Here is a 13,748-nt window from a genome sequence, read left to right on the forward strand (position 1 = left end):
TTCGAATCTAACTAGCACTGGCATAACGTAAGCAATGCGTGTGTAACCCGAATATTTTAAGTGGTATTGCAACTGTAATAAATTGTGACCTTGCAACAATACTGGTGAGCTGCTACATAATTCGAATCTAACTAGCACTGGCATAACGTAAGCAATGCGTGTGTAACCCGAATATTTTAAGTGGTATTGAAACTGTAATAAATGTGACCTTGCAACAATACTGTGAGCTGCTACATATTCGAATCTAACTAGCACTGGCATAACGTAAGCAATGCGTGTGTAACCCGAATATTTTAAGTGGTATTGAAACTGTAATAAATGTGACCTTGCAACAATACTGGTGAGCTGCTACATATTCGAATCTAACTAGCACTGGCATAACGTAAGCAATGCGTGTGTAACCCGAATATTTTAAGTGGTATTGAAACTGTAATAAAATGTGACCTGCAACACATTACTGGTGAGCTGCTACATATTCGAATTCTAACTAGCACTGGCATAAACGTAAGCAATGCGTGTGTAACCCGAATATTTTAAGTGGTATTGAACTGTAATAAATGGACCTTGCAACATTACTGGTGAGCTGCTACATATTCGAATCTAACTAGCACTGGCATAACGTAAGCAATGCGTGTGTAACCCGAATATTTTAAGTAAGTATTGCAACTGTAATAAATGTGACCTTGCAACATTACTGGTGAGATGCTACATATTCGAATCTAACTAGCACTGGCATAACGTAAGCAATGCGTGTGTAACCCGAATATTTTAAGTGGTATTGAAACTGTAATAAATGTGACCTTGCAACAATACTGGTGAGCTGCTACATATTCGAATCTAACTAGCACTGGCATAACGTAAGCAATGCGTGTGTAACCCGAATATTTTAAGTGGTATTGAAACTGTAATTAAATGTGACCTTGCAACATTACTGGTGAGCTGCTACATATTCGAATCCTAACTACACTGGCATAACGTAAGCAATGCGTGTGTAACCCGAATATTTTAAGTGGTATTGAAACTGTAATAAATGTGACCTTGCAACATTACTGGTGAGCTGCTACATATTCGAATCTAACTAGCACTGGCATAACGTAAAGCAAATGCGTGTGTAACCCGAATATTTTTAAGTGGTATTGCAAACTGTAATAAATGTGACCTTGCAACATACTGGTGAGCTGCTACATATTCGAATCTAACTAGCACTGGCATAACGTAAGCAATGCGTGTGTAACCCGAATATTTTAAGTGGTATTGAAACTGTAATAAATGTGACCTTGCAACATTACTGGTGAGCTGCTACATATTCGAATCTAACTAGCACTGGCATAACGTAAGCAATGCGTGTGTAACCCGAATATTTTAAGTGGTATTGAAACTGTAATAAATGTGACCTTGCAACATACTGGTGAGCTGCTACATATTCGAATCTAACTAGCACTGGCATAACGTAAGCAATGCGTGTGTAACCCGAATATTTTAAGTATTGCAACTGTAATAAATGTGACCTTGCAACATTACTGGTGAGCTGCTACATATTCGAATCTAACTAGCACTGGCATAACGTAAGCAATGCGTGTGTAACCCGAATATTTTAAGTGGTATTGCAACTGTAATAAATGTGACCTTGCAACATTACTGGTGAGCTGCTACATATTCGAATCTAACTAGCACTGGCATAACGTAAGCAATGCGTGTGTAACCCGAATATTTTTAAGTGGTATTGAAACTGTAATAAATGTGGACCTTGCAACATTACTGGTGAGCTGCTACATATTCGAATCTAACTAGCACTGGCATAACGTAAGCAATGCGTGTGTAACCCGAATATTTTAAGTGGTATTGAAACTGTAATAAATGTGGCCTTGCAAACATTACTGGTGAGCTGCTACATATTCGAATCTAACTAGCACTGGCATAACGTAAGCAATGCGTGTGTAACCCGAATATTTTAAGTGGTATTGAAACTGTAATAAATGTGACCTTGCAACAATTACTGGTGAGCTGCTACATATTCGAATCTAACCTAGCACTGGCATAACGTAAGCAATGCGTGTGTAACCCGAATATTTTTAAGTGGTATTGAAACTGTAATAAATGTGACCTTGCCAACAATACTGGTGAGCTGCTACATATTCGAATCTAACTAGCACTGGCATAACGTAAGCAATGCGTGTGTAACCCGAATATTTTAAGTGGTATTGAAACTGTAATAAATGTGACCTTGCAACATTACTGGTGAGCTGCTACATATTCGAATCTAACTAGCACTGACATAACGTAAGCAATGCGTGTGTAACCCGAATATTTTAAGTGGTATTGAAACTGTAATAAATGTGACCTTGCAACATTACTGGTGAGCTGCTACATATTCGAATCTAACTAGCACTCTGGCATAACGTAAGCAATGCGTGTGTAACCCGAATATTTTTAAGTGGTATTGAAACTGAAATAAATGTGGACCTTGCAACATTACTGGTGAGCTGCTTACATATTCGAATCTAACTAGCACTGGCATAACGTAAGCAATGCGTGTGTAACCCGAATATTTTAAGTGGTATTGAAACTGTAATAAATGTGACCTTGCAAACAATACTGGTGAGCTGCTACATATTCGAATCTAACTAGCACTGGCATAACGTAAGCAATGCGTGTGTAACCCGAATATTTTAAGTGGTATTGAAACTGTAATAAATGTGACCTTGCAACAATACTGGTGAGCTGCTACATATTCGAATCTAACTAGCACTGGCATAACGTAAGCAATGCGTGTGTAACCCGAATATTTTAAGTGGTATTGCAAACTGTAATAAATGTTGACCTTGCAACAATACTGGTGACCTGCTACAATAATTCGAATCTAACTAGCACTGGCATAACGTAAGCAATGCGTGTGTAACCCGAATATTTTAAGTGGTATTGAAACTGTAATAAATGTGACCTTGCAACATTACTGGTGAGCTTGCTACATATTCGAATCTAACTAGCACTGGCATAACGTAAGCAATGCGTGTGTAACCCGAATATTTTAAGTGGTATTGAAACTGTAATAAATATGACCTTGCAACATTACTGGTGAGCTGCTACATATTCGAATCTAACTAGCACTGTGGCATAACGTAAGCAATGCGTGTGTAACCCGAATATTTTAAGTGGTATTGAAACTGTAATAAATGTGACCTTGCAACAATTACTGTGAGCTGCTACATATTCGAATCTAACTAGCACTGGCATAACGTAAGCAATGCGTGTGTAACCCGAATATTTTAAGTGGTATTGAAACTGTAATAAATGTGACCTTGCAACATTACTGGTGAGCTGCTACATATTCGAATCTAACTAGCACTGGCATAACGTAAGCAATGCGTGTGTAACCCGAATATTTTAAGTAGTATTGCAACTGTAATAAATGTGCCCTTGCAACAATTACTGGTGAGCTGCTACATATTCGAATCTAACTAGCACTGGCATAACGTAAGCAATGCGTGTGTAACCCGAATATTTTAAGTGTATTGAAACATTTATTGCAACATTACTGGTGAGCTGCTACATATTCGAATCTAACTAGCACTGGCATAACGTAAGCAATGCGTGTGTAACCCGTTAAGTGTATTGAAACTGTAATAACTGTTGACTGCTACTTGCAACATTACAATCGTGAGCTGCTACATATTCGAATCTAACTAGCACTGGCATAACAAGCAATGCGTGTGTAACCCGAATATTAAGTTTTACTGGTGAGCTGCTACTATTCGAAATCTAACAGCACTGGCATAACTAAGCAAAGCGTGTGTAAAACCCAACTGTAATAAATGTGACCTTGCAACATTACTGGTGAGCTGCTACATATTCGAATCTAACTAGCACTGGCATAACGTAAGCAATGCGTGTGTAACCCGAATATTTTAAGTGGTATTGCAACTGTAATAAATGTGACCTTGCAACATTACTGGTGAGCTGCTACATATTCGAATCTAACTAGCACTGGCATAACGTAAGCAATGCGTGTGTAACCCGAATATTTTAAGTGGTATTGAAACTGTAATAAATGTGACCTTGCAACAATACTGGTGAGCTGCTACATATTCGAATCTAACTAGCACTGGCATAACGTAAGCAATGCGTGTGTAACCCGAATATTTTAAGTGGTATTGCAACTGTAATAAATGTGACCTTGCAACAATACTGGTGAGCTGCTACATATTCGAATCTAACTAGCACTGGCATAACGTAAGCAATGCGTGTGTAACCCGAATATTTTAAGTGGTATTGAAACTGTAATAAATGTGACCTTGCAACAATACTGGTGAGCTGAGCTGCTACATATTCGAATCTAACTAGCACTGGCATAACGTAAGCAATGCGTGTGTAACCCGAATATTTTAAGTGGTATTGAAACTGTAATAAATGTGACCTGTGCAACATTACTGGTGAGCTGCTACATATTCGAATCTAACTAGCACTGGCATAACGTAAGCAATGCGTGTGTAACCGAATATTTTTAAGTGGTATTGAAACTGTAATAAATGTGACCTGTTGCAAGTGCAACATTACTGGTGAGCTGCTACATATTCTCGAATCTAAACTAGCACTGGCATAACGTAAGCAATGCGTGTGTAAACCCGAATATTTTAAGTGGTATTGAAACTGTAATAAAAATGTGACCTTGCAACATTACTGGTGAGCTGCTACATATTCGAATCTAACTAGCACTGGCATAACGTAAGCAATGCGTGTGTAACCCGAATATTTTAAGTGGTATTGCAAAACTGTAATAAAAATGTGACCTTGCAACATTACTGGTGAGCTGCTCACATTATTCGAATCTAACTAGCACTGGCATAACGTAAGCAATGCGTGTGTAACCGAATATTTTAAGTGGTATTGCAACTGTAATAAATGTGACCTTTGCAAACATACTGGGTGAGCTGCTACATATTCGAATCTAACTAGCAACTGGCATAACGTTAAGCAATGCGTGTGTAACCCGAATAATTTTAAGTGGTATTGAAACTATAATAAATGTGACCTTGCAACATTACTGGTGAGCTGCTACATATTCGAATCTAACTAGCACTGGCATAAACGTAAGCAATGCGTGTGTAACCGAATATTTTTAAGTGGTATTGAAACTGTTAAATGTGTCCTTGCAACAATACTGGTGAGCTGCTAACATATTCGAATCTAACTAGCACTGGCATAACGTAAGCAATGCGTGTGTAACCCGGAATATTTTAAGTGGTATTGAAAACTGTAATAAATGTGACCTTGCAACATTACTGGTGAGCTGCTACATATTCGAATCTAACTAGCACTGGCATAACGTAAGCAATGCGTGTGTAACCCGAATATTTTAAGTGGTATTGAAAACTGTAAAACTGTGACCTTGCAACATTACTGGTTGAGCTGGTGAGCTGTACAAATTCGAAATCTAGCACTGGCATAACGTAAGCAATGCGTGTGTAACCCGAATATTTTAAGTGGTATTGAAACTGTAATAAATGTGACCTTGCAACAATACTGGTGAGCTGCTACATATTCGAATCTAACTAGCACTGGCATAACGTAAGCAATGCGTGTGTAACCGAATAATTTTAAGTGGTATTGAACTGTAATAATGTGACCTTGCAACATTACTGGTGAGCTGCTACATATTCGAATCTAACTAGCACTGGCATAACGTAAGCAATGCGTGTGTAACCCGAATATTTTAAGTGGTATGCAAACTGTAATAAATGAAGTGCCTTGCAACAATACTGGTGAGCTGCTACATATTCGAATCTAACAAACTGCACTGGCATAACGTCAGCAAGCATTTAAGTGGTGCTGGAATACAATAGTGACCTTGCAACATGTGAGCTGCTACATATTCGAATCTAACTTAGCACTGGCATAACGGAAAGCAATGTAACCGTGTGTAACTCCGATATTTTAAGTGGTATTGCAACTGTAATAAATGTGACCTTGCAACAATACTGGTGAGCTGCTACATATTCGAATCTAACTAGCACTGGCATAACGTAAGCAATGCGTGTGTAACCCGAATATTTTAAGTGGTATTGAAACTGTAATAAATGTGACCTTGCAACAATACTGGTGAGCTGCTACATATTCGAATCTAACTAGCACTGGCATAACGTAAGCAATGCGTGTGTAACCCGAATATTTTAAGTGGTATTGAAACTGTAATAAATGTGACCTTGCAACAATACTGGTGAGCTGCTACATATTCGAATCTAACTAGCACTGGCATAACGTAAGCAATGCGTGTGTAACCCGAATATTTTAAGTGGTATTGAAACTGTAATAAATGTGACCTTGCAACATTACTGGTGAGCTGCTACATATTCGAATCTAACTAGCACTGGCATAACGTAAGCAATGCGTGTGTAACCCGAATATTTTAAGTGGTATTGAAACTGTAATAAATGTGACCTTGCAACATTACTGGTGAGCTGCTACATATTCGAATCTAACTAGCACTGGCATAACGTAAGCAATGCGTGTGTAACCCGAATATTTTAAGTGGTATTGCAACTGTAATAAATGTGACCTTGCAACAATACTGGTGAGCTGCTACATATTCGAATCTAACTAGCACTGGCATAACGTAAGCAATGCGTGTGTAACCCGAATATTTTAAGTGGTATTGAAACTGTAATAAATGTGACCTTGCAACATTACTGGTGAGCTGCTACATATTCGAATCTAACTAGCACTGGCATAACGTAAGCAATGCGTGTGTAACCCGAATATTTTAAGTGGTATTGAAACTGTAATAAATGTGACCTTGCAACAATACTGGTGAGCTGCTACATATTCGAATCTAACTAGCACTGGCATAACGTAAGCAATGCGTGTGTAACCCGAATATTTTAAGTGGTATTGAAACTGTAATAAATGTGACCTTGCAACATTACTGGTGAGCTGCTACATATTCGAATCTAACTAGCACTGGCATAACGTAAGCAATGCGTGTGTAACCCGAATATTTTAAGTGGTATTGAAACTGTAATAAATGTGACCTTGCAACATTACTGGTGAGCTGCTACATATTCGAATCTAACTAGCACTGGCATAACGTAAGCAATGCGTGTGTAACCCGAATATTTTAAGTGGTATTGAAACTGTAATAAATGTGACCTTGCAACATTACTGGTGAGCTGCTACATATTCGAATCTAACTAGCACTGGCATAACGTAAGCAATGCGTGTGTAACCCGAATATTTTAAGTGGTATTGAAACTGTAATAAATGTGACCTTGCAACATTACTGGTGAGCTGCTACATATTCGAATCTAACTAGCACTGGCATAACGTAAGCAATGCGTGTGTAACCCGAATATTTTAAGTGGTATTGAAACTGTAATAAATGTGACCTTGCAACATTACTGGTGAGCTGCTACATATTCGAATCTAACTAGCACTGGCATAACGTAAGCAATGCGTGTGTAACCCGAATATTTTAAGTGGTATTGAAACTGTAATAAATGTGACCTTGCAACATTACTGGTGAGCTGCTACATATTCGAATCTAACTAGCACTGGCATAACGTAAGCAATGCGTGTGTAACCCGAATATTTTAAGTGGTATTGAAACTGTAATAAATGTGACCTTGCAACATTACTGGTGAGCTGCTACATATTCGAATCTAACTAGCACTGGCATAACGTAAGCAATGCGTGTGTAACCCGAATATTTTAAGTGGTATTGAAACTGTAATAAATGTGACCTTGCAACAATACTGGTGAGCTGCTACATATTCGAATCTAACTAGCACTGGCATAACGTAAGCAATGCGTGTGTAACCCGAATATTTTAAGTGGTATTGAAACTGTAATAAATGTGACCTTGCAACATTACTGGTGAGCTGCTACATATTCGAATCTAACTAGCACTGGCATAACGTAAGCAATGCGTGTGTAACCCGAATATTTTAAGTGGTATTGAAACTGTAATAAATGTGACCTTGCAACAATACTGGTGAGCTGCTACATATTCGAATCTAACTAGCACTGGCATAACGTAAGCAATGCGTGTGTAACCCGAATATTTTAAGTGGTATTGAAACTGTAATAAATGTGACCTTGCAACATTACTGGTGAGCTGCTACATATTCGAATCTAACTAGCACTGGCATAACGTAAGCAATGCGTGTGTAACCCGAATATTTTAAGTGGTATTGAAACTGTAATAAATGTGACCTTGCAACAATACTGGTGAGCTGCTACATATTCGAATCTAACTAGCACTGGCATAACGTAAGCAATGCGTGTGTAACCCGAATATTTTAAGTGGTATTGAAACTGTAATAAATGTGACCTTGCAACAATACTGGTGAGCTGCTACATATTCGAATCTAACTAGCACTGGCATAACGTAAGCAATGCGTGTGTAACCCGAATATTTTAAGTGGTATTGCAACTGTAATAAATGTGACCTTGCAACAATACTGGTGAGCTGCTACATATTCGAATCTAACTAGCACTGGCATAACGTAAGCAATGCGTGTGTAACCCGAATATTTTAAGTGGTATTGAAACTGTAATAAATGTGACCTTGCAACATTACTGGTGAGCTGCTACATATTCGAATCTAACTAGCACTGGCATAACGTAAGCAATGCGTGTGTAACCCGAATATTTTAAGTGGTATTGAAACTGTAATAAATGTGACCTTGCAACAATACTGGTGAGCTGCTACATATTCGAATCTAACTAGCACTGGCATAACGTAAGCAATGCGTGTGTAACCCGAATATTTTAAGTGGTATTGAAACTGTAATAAATGTGACCTTGCAACAATACTGGTGAGCTGCTACATATTCGAATCTAACTAGCACTGGCATAACGTAAGCAATGCGTGTGTAACCCGAATATTTTAAGTGGTATTGAAACTGTAATAAATGTGACCTTGCAACATTACTGGTGAGCTGCTACATATTCGAATCTAACTAGCACTGGCATAACGTAAGCAATGCGTGTGTAACCCGAATATTTTAAGTGGTATTGAAACTGTAATAAATGTGACCTTGCAACATTACTGGTGAGCTGCTACATATTCGAATCTAACTAGCACTGGCATAACGTAAGCAATGCGTGTGTAACCCGAATATTTTAAGTGGTATTGAAACTGTAATAAATGTGACCTTGCAACAATACTGGTGAGCTGCTACATATTCGAATCTAACTAGCACTGGCATAACGTAAGCAATGCGTGTGTAACCCGAATATTTTAAGTGGTATTGAAACTGTAATAAATGTGACCTTGCAACAATACTGGTGAGCTGCTACATATTCGAATCTAACTAGCACTGGCATAACGTAAGCAATGCGTGTGTAACCCGAATATTTTAAGTGGTATTGAAACTGTAATAAATGTGACCTTGCAACATTACTGGTGAGCTGCTACATATTCGAATCTAACTAGCACTGGCATAACGTAAGCAATGCGTGTGTAACCCGAATATTTTAAGTGGTATTGCAACTGTAATAAATGTGACCTTGCAACAATACTGGTGAGCTGCTACATATTCGAATCTAACTAGCACTGGCATAACGTAAGCAATGCGTGTGTAACCCGAATATTTTAAGTGGTATTGAAACTGTAATAAATGTGACCTTGCAACATTACTGGTGAGCTGCTACATATTCGAATCTAACTAGCACTGGCATAACGTAAGCAATGCGTGTGTAACCCGAATATTTTAAGTGGTATTGCAACTGTAATAAATGTGACCTTGAACAAACACTGGTGAGCTGCTACATATTCGAATCTAACTAGCACTGGCATAACGTAAGCAATGCGTGTGTAACCCGAATATTTTAAGTGGTATTGAAACTGTAATAAATGTGACCTTGCAACAATACTGGTGAGCTGCTACATATTCGAATCTAACTAGCACTGGCATAACGTAAGCAATGCGTGTGTAACCCGAATATTTTAAGTGGTATTGAAACTGTAATAAATGTGACCTTGCAACATTACTGGTGAGCTGCTACATATTCGAATCTAACTAGCACTGGCATAACGTAAGCAATGCGTGTGTAACCCGAATATTTTAAGTGGTATTGAAACTGTAATAAATGTGACCTTGCAACATTACTGGTGAGCTGCTACATATTCGAATCTAACTAGCACTGGCATAACGTAAGCAATGCGTGTGTAACCCGAATATTTTAAGTGGTATTGAAACTGTAATAAATGTGACCTTGCAACATTACTGGTGAGCTGCTACATATTCGAATCTAACTAGCACTGGCATAACGTAAGCAATGCGTGTGTAACCCGAATATTTTAAGTGGTATTGAAACTGTAATAAATGTGACCTTGCAACAATACTGGTGAGCTGCTACATATTCGAATCTAACTAGCACTGGCATAACGTAAGCAATGCGTGTGTAACCCGAATATTTTAAGTGGTATTGAAACTGTAATAAATGTGACCTTGCAACATTACTGGTGAGCTGCTACATATTCGAATCTAACTAGCACTGGCATAACGTAAGCAATGCGTGTGTAACCCGAATATTTTAAGTGGTATTGAAACTGTAATAAATGTGACCTTGCAACAATACTGGTGAGCTGCTACATATTCGAATCTAACTAGCACTGGCATAACGTAAGCAATGCGTGTGTAACCCGAATATTTTAAGTGGTATTGAAACTGTAATAAATGTGACCTTGCAACATTACTGGTGAGCTGCTACATATTCGAATCTAACTAGCACTGGCATAACGTAAGCAATGCGTGTGTAACCCGAATATTTTAAGTGGTATTGAAACTGTAATAAATGTGACCTTGCAACAATACTGGTGAGCTGCTACATATTCGAATCTAACTAGCACTGGCATAACGTAAGCAATGCGTGTGTAACCCGAATATTTTAAGTGGTATTGAAACTGTAATAAATGTGACCTTGCAACATTACTGGTGAGCTGCTACATATTCGAATCTAACTAGCACTGGCATAACGTAAGCAATGCGTGTGTAACCCGAATATTTTAAGTGGTATTGAAACTGTAATAAATGTGACCTTGCAACAATACTGGTGAGCTGCTACATATTCGAATCTAACTAGCACTGGCATAACGTAAGCAATGCGTGTGTAACCCGAATATTTTAAGTGGTATTGAAACTGTAATAAATGTGACCTTGCAACATTACTGGTGAGCTGCTACATATTCGAATCTAACTAGCACTGGCATAACGTAAGCAATGCGTGTGTAACCCGAATATTTTAAGTGGTATTGAAACTGTAATAAATGTGACCTTGCAACAATACTGGTGAGCTGCTACATATTCGAATCTAACTAGCACTGGCATAACGTAAGCAATGCGTGTGTAACCCGAATATTTTAAGTGGTATTGAAACTGTAATAAATGTGACCTTGCAACAATACTGGTGAGCTGCTACATATTCGAATCTAACTAGCACTGGCATAACGTAAGCAATGCGTGTGTAACCCGAATATTTTAAGTGGTATTGAAACTGTAATAAATGTGACCTTGCAACAATACTGGTGAGCTGCTACATATTCGAATCTAACTAGCACTGGCATAACGTAAGCAATGCGTGTGTAACCCGAATATTTTAAGTGGTATTGCAACTGTAATAAATGTGACCTTGCAACAATACTGGTGAGCTGCTACATATTCGAATCTAACTAGCACTGGCATAACGTAAGCAATGCGTGTGTAACCCGAATATTTTAAGTGGTATTGAAACTGTAATAAATGTGACCTTGCAACAATACTGGTGAGCTGCTACATATTCGAATCTAACTAGCACTGGCATAACGTAAGCAATGCGTGTGTAACCCGAATATTTTAAGTGGTATTGAAACTGTAATAAATGTGACCTTGCAACAATTACTGGTGAGCTGCTACATATTCGAATCTAACTATATGTTCCAAAACTTTGGAATTGAATTCTTTGATTATACAGAACAACATATAACTATAATAGATATAACTATAATAGTATATAAATGTATTAAAACTATATAATACGCTTGCTATGCTGGTTAATCATATCACGTGGTCTGGATTGTCACGTACACGAGGGATTGCCAGTCAGCTATCTAACTATATGTTCCAAAACTTTGGAATTGAATTCTTTGATTATACAGAACAACATATAACTATAATAGCATATAAATGTATTAAAACTATATAATACGCTTGCTATGCTGGTTAATCATATCACGTGGTCTGGATTGACACGTACACGAGGGATTGCCAGTCAGCTATCTAACTATATGTTCCAAAACTTTGGAATTGAATTCTTTGATTATACAGAACAACATATAACTATAATAGCATATAAATGTATTAAAACTATATAATACGCTTGCTATGCTGGTTAATCATATCACGTGGTCTGGATTGACACGTACACGAGGGATTGCCAGTCAGCTATCTAACTATATGTTCCAAAACTTTGGAATTGAATTCTTTGATTATACAGAACAACATATAACTATAATAGTATATAAATGTATTAAAACTATATAATACGCTTGCTATGCTGGTTAATCATATCACGTGGTCTGGATTGACACGTACACGAGGGATTGCCAGTCAGCTATCTAACTATATGTTCCAAAACTTTGGAATTGAATTCTTTGATTATACAGAACAACATATAACTATAATAGCATATAAATGTATTAAAACTATATAATACGCTTGCTATGCTGGTTAATCATATCACGTGGTCTGGATTGACACGTACACGAGGGATTGCCAGTCAGCTATCTAACTATATGTTCCAAAACTTTGGAATTGAATTCTTTGATTATACAGAACAACATATAACTATAATAGCATATAAATGTATTAAAACTATATAATACGCTTGCTATGCTGGTTAATCATATCACGTGGTCTGGATTGACACGTACACGAGGGATTGCCAGTCAGCTATCTAACTATATGTTCCAAAACTTTGGAATTGAATTCTTTGATTATACAGAACAACATATAACTATAATAGCATATAAATGTATTAAAACTATATAATACGCTTGCTATGCTGGTTAATCATATCACGTGGTCTGGATTGACACGTACACGAGGGATTGCCAGTCAGCTATCTAACTATATGTTCCAAAACTTTGGAATTGAATTCTTTGATTATACAGAACAACATATAACTATAATAGCATATAAATGTATTAAAACTATATAATACGCTTGCTATGCTGGTTAATCATATCACGTGGTCTGGATTGACACGTACACGAGGGATTGCCAGTCAGCTATCTAACTATATGTTCCAAAACTTTGGAATTGAATTCTTTGATTATACAGAACAACATATAACTATAATAGTATATAAATGTATTAAAACTATATAATACGCTTGCTATGCTGGTTAATCATATCACGTGGTCTGGATTGACACGTACACGAGGGATTGCCAGTCAGCTATCTAACTATATGTTCCAAAACTTTGGAATTGAATTCTTTGATTATACAGAACAACATATAACTATAATAGCATATAAATGTATTAAAACTATATAATACGCTTGCTATGCTGGTTAATCATATCACGTGGTCTGGATTGTCACGTACACGAGGGATTGCCAGTCAGCTATCTAACTATATGTTCCAAAACTTTGGAATTGAATTCTTTGATTATACAGAACAACATATAACTATAATAGTATATAAATGTATTAAAACTATATAATACGCTTGCTATGCTGGTTAATCATATCACGTGGTCTGGATTGCCAC

The sequence above is a fragment of the Homalodisca vitripennis genome, chromosome 2 (genome assembly GCF_021130785.1).
Source record: "Homalodisca vitripennis isolate AUS2020 chromosome 2, UT_GWSS_2.1, whole genome shotgun sequence".
In the NCBI taxonomy this organism is placed as follows: domain Eukaryota; kingdom Metazoa; phylum Arthropoda; class Insecta; order Hemiptera; family Cicadellidae; genus Homalodisca; species Homalodisca vitripennis.